Below are 4,783 nucleotides of genomic sequence, written 5' to 3'. Positions count from 1 at the left end.
TTTTTTTTTTTTTAAAGCAATGCAGATGTTGGTTGTGGCTGTTTTCCGCATGCTATCTTCATATCTAAATGCTTCATTAATTATCCAAGCCTCTGGAGAATTAACTCTATTACGTTTGTATAGTAAGTTTATAAACTGCTTGGCAAACTGATTAAGAAATAAACGTGCAGCACCATGCTACTACAGTGGCGGGTTTCTGGTAGACATTGGGTGAGTCCAATTTGGAACTTTGAGTTTCTTGATTGATCAGAATTAAAAGGCATTATTGGAAAGAGAAGAGGGAGGACAAGTAGATCCCTTAGCAAATGGTTGAAAACGTGTGTCCTCTCTGGCCCCACATCCAATGAAAGAAATTCTCCATTGGAAGTTGCTTTCTAACTCTGTCCTCATCAGAGTACATTTCTCAAATAAGGTTTGAACCACCCTCAGGAAAAAAAAGGGGGGGGGTGGCCTAGAAACCTCAGGTCTAGCTGTCCAGAGAGCCTCAGATCACACTGGCCAGCGCTTAACATATAATGGATACAGGCTTCAGCTCAAAACTGTCCACTAGAAAGACTCTCTGCTCTATTCCACCACTAAAGATTTCATCCCACTCCAAATACAACCAGGAGCCTTAATGTCAGTTGAGGAAGGCCATTTCCTCAAAATGATAGTGGGTCCTCCATGTAAATGCCCGGTAGTGGACAGGACATCACTGCTCAGGAATTTCTCTTCCTGTAAGTGATAACATACACAAGAACATCTCAAAATACCATTCCCCAAATCCCAGCACAGCACATTCTTTGCTGGGGCAAGAATCTTCCTCTGCTTGCTCCAGCACATCTGTTGCCTCTCATTGGTCAAGTTTCCCTGGTGAGTGGGGCCTGTGCACACCTCTGCTTAAGATCAGCAACTCATTCTGTAAACTGGTTTTTCGAATAGACATCTTTTCCCACTCTGATGTCTTAATTTTTTTTCCACCTCTCCCCATAGCAAGCTTACTTTTTGCTTAGCACTACAGCTCTAGAGTCCAGTTCATCTCCTATTGTTGCCAAATTCAGTAACACCTAAACTGGTATTTTCCCCAGTGCAAGGAGTATATAAGTCATGGAGAGTTTCTTGAATGGTCTTGCCAATACATCCCCACCTTTGGTACTGCATAAAACTTTCATACCAAGCTGGTAGCACTGAGCATGGCATTCAGAGACCCTTCCTTCTGTGCTGTAGTTCTGGACTCTCAAGTGTACGCCTATCCTGAACTATATGGCAAAATGGAGTTTTCTGCTCCTCTTCTGACAGCTGCTTCTTGTGTCCTATGACTCATTTTTGCATTCAGGTGGGACCAGTGGTGGCACAAATGGAATATATGCTATGCTCCCCTGCCACCTAAGAAGAAATGTAGGCAGCAAATGACTGTAGACTTTCCAAGGAAAAGTAGGTGTCATCCCAAGCATATATGTACTGCTCCAACCAGCCAGGACTAGAGCTGATCTTCTTTGTGTGATAATAAATCTTACTTATGAGCTGATTTTTATCTGGGCCCCTTTGTCCTAGAAAAGAAACAGTACACTAGACATTTAGGAAGCATCTGTCATAAAGAAGTGGGAGACTCCATTTCCTCTCTCCCTAAGATCATGGAAGCTAAAAGAGGCTGACCTCTTAGGCCAAACAAATATCACTCAGGCCTCCTTTTTCATGCTCAGGTTCTTTGCCAGTTATGTAGGCAGCCCTCACTCGTGCTCATTTTGCAGAGGTCAGATGAGAGCTCTTTGATTCCTCATCTGATCCCACTCTCTAAAAGGAACTAAGAACACTTACAAGAAGTGTTCCTTGCAGATTCCTAACAGAGACCAGATGCTGTGCTTCACAATGATGATCTACCTGTGGCCAAGGAAAATGGTTGAACTAGTTACCTGAGTGTTTCATACAAGAGGAGATGCTATTAGTATATGTCTGGCACCTTCAGGTCTCTGCACACAAAAATTCCACCACTGATCTTGAAGGAAGTTGCAGATTAGTACCTTTTGAAAAGTATATTTCTTTAAGCGTAAGGGAAGTGGAAATGAAGAAATCTTTACCCTATCTTCAGTGGTTTGTTCCTCTGGGAGCCTCAGAACATACCAGAGCATGCCTGTATGACGATTTAGAAGTCATGAAGATCAAGATAAGAAAGGATTAGATTCGTTTTCCATTTTCTCATGTTAGTAGCCCAGTCAACACAAGAGCCCTGTAGAACATGACTCACTGTTGGGAGCTACTGCTGTGTTATAATCCTACTTCCTGATGCCAGAACTAGCTTTCCTCGAGGGAATAAAAAGTAGACTGGAAATGGTCATATGATTTTAAAAGACATGTCTGTGATTCAAGGGTGATAAATCCACAGGATAAACAATGTCTAGTTCTACCTTGAGAATTTTCTAAGAAAGCCCTTCATGGTCTGAACATTTGAACATTGGTGTTCAATAGGTCACCATTCCAACATTTCTAAATTTGAGGAGGTTACTTACCAATGAGTCCAGCTCTCAAGCTTAACTAGTTCATTCCCATAGTTTCAAGAAAGTATTCTGATCTGATCGTGACCCTGAGTGAACAACCTAAGACCTGTGACTCCTCTGACCAAGTTTGTTCTAAACTTGTTCCTTCCTGCACAGAGTTGCTTTGCCCACCTGCTTTAATTCCACATGCATAAACAAAATCTCAGAGGGCCTGAGAAAGTGAGGCAGGCTGGAGTTTGTGTTATGTGTCAAGTGTCAAGCTGTTTGTTCGGAAGGCCTGTCACAGGCCTTTGACGTGGGCTCTGCCAGAGACTGTTCTGAACACTTTGCTTGAGATCTGTGCCCTGTAAAGTGGATATGATGTTTTACTGATTCTGTAATACATTTGTAGACTTCCAATAAAATTTGAATAAAAGAAATGTCATTCTCAATCCTCCTATACTTTCCAGATTCAGGGAGTTGCCTAGGAGAATCTTAACAAGGAAGAGGAAGCACAAATGTCGGATGAGATTTACTACAAAACATGACCCTGATTGTTTACCTCAGACTTTCTTAACCTTTATACCAGTGATGTTTTGGGCTAGTTAATTTTGTTGCAGAGGATAATCCTGTGCATTGCAGGTTTGAAGGATGGAAGCAGTATCACAGCATCCCAGTAGCACCCAGCCACCCACAAAAGCTGTGACAGAAGTGGTTCTGTACATATCCATTGGGATGGTACGATGAAAAACCAAACTTACAAATGTTTGAGATATAGAAAAAAATTACACCGGTGCACTGATGGTATGTAGGAATGTAAAATGGGGCAACACCACAGAAACCAGTATGGCCATTCCTCAAATAATTCAAAATAGAATTACCATATGGTCCAGATCTGGGCATGTGCCCCCAAAGATTTGAAAGAGTATCAAAGAATCTGTACACCCATGTTCATATGCCAAAAGATGGAAAGAACCCAAATAATCCAAATACACCAACGGATAAATAACCACGATGCAGTACATATAGTAGAATATAAGAAGCTCGGGGGTGTGGGGTCATAGGAGACAGATATTATTAAAGGAGAAATGGGGAAAATGAGGGTACTTTAACTGGGGAGCGTGTGGAAGAAGGGTTAGATGGGGAGAGAGAAGAGAAATAATGCTAGTATAAAAAACCAGAGGGAATCATATTAGTCCAAAAACAATGAAAAATTACACATACAAAATACATGAGTCCATGTTTATAGCTGAAGGCAAGAAACAGTACCAGACAGGAGAAACCTCTGAGTTGTTGGCCAGGGTAAGCCGAGAGTCCCAAAATTACACAGGCTATTGCTACAGCCCTTGATTGCCTCCCAGAACTTGAAGGTAAGACCTTATTGCTGAAGATGAGCCACACTTTGGATGCAGGATTTGGAGGATTGGAGCTGGAACTGACTTAAAAGCCACCTTCCCTGAAGGCTAGCTCTCATAGTTTTGGAAAGCACTATGCAAGCTGCTATGGGAGAACATCAATTAATGGTCCAACCTCGGTTTTAAGGCCTAATAACCACAATAAGCACTGGCACAGCAAACTGTGTATTTGAGACAGTAGTGGCACTTTTATCTTGGGAGTAATCAACAACTACCTAATTGGATTTAAAGTTTACTCAGTGGGAGGAAACTCATGTGTGGTGCTGTAAACATAGCTAAATACACATGACTGAAGAGATCATAGATCTTAGAGAAAACCCCAAGGCTGTCACATCCCTAGACAAATGCAATTTATTACTTTGTGCAAAATATGGATCCTTATATTTACAGACAAGTATCCCAGTCACCACTCATCAAAGACACTTCTTTTGCAACAAATGGAGATTATTATAGAGTTCCATAACTGGTCATACACAGATTGTCAATGAATAATTGCTCAACCCTAAGTGACACATCTACAGTGGAACCTCTACCCCTAAGGCTCATGGGACATAGTGAAACAAGGGGTAGAGAGAAAACTAATGTTTCTCTCAACTCTCATCAATGAAGCACCTTCTTTCAACATAGGGCCATGAACACAAATGGACACAAATGGCCAAAGTATGGAGAATAAAAGCCTGCAGAGTGTGGGTCCTTGGACAAGACTCCTACATTAAACACCACCTACCCAGGGCTCAGGGATCATTGCAGAAGAGGGGGTGAAAAGAGAGGAGGCGCATGACCATATGGAACCTTGCTCATATGAACCTACAGCAGTAGTGACAGCAAGTAGAAGACCTGTGCAAACTCAAGCAGACAAAAATCCAGCATAGAACTGGGGAACTGGGCAGCATGCCCCAACCTTAGCAGAACTAC

The 4,783-nt window shown here is 42.0% G+C and overlaps 1 protein-coding gene across 1 annotated transcript in view; it reads left to right on the top strand.

Annotated features, from left to right (window-relative positions):
* Prickle2 (prickle planar cell polarity protein 2) overlaps positions 1-2,893 on the top strand; it is a gene marked incomplete in the record, with an annotated part of 122,260 nt that extends 119,367 nt beyond the window's left edge. Inside the window, 1 exon segment of the mRNA XM_017796604.2 lies at positions 18-2,893.
* Positions 2,894-4,783: the final 1,890 nt, after the last annotated feature.

Source organism: Nannospalax galili, unplaced genomic scaffold (genome assembly GCF_000622305.1).
Source record: "Nannospalax galili isolate Female #2095 unplaced genomic scaffold, S.galili_v1.0 scaffold1051, whole genome shotgun sequence".
Taxonomy (NCBI): Eukaryota; Metazoa; Chordata; class Mammalia; order Rodentia; family Spalacidae; genus Nannospalax; species Nannospalax galili.
The sequence above is the reverse complement of the archived record's forward strand: the minus strand, read 5'-3'. Positions and strand labels throughout refer to the sequence as shown.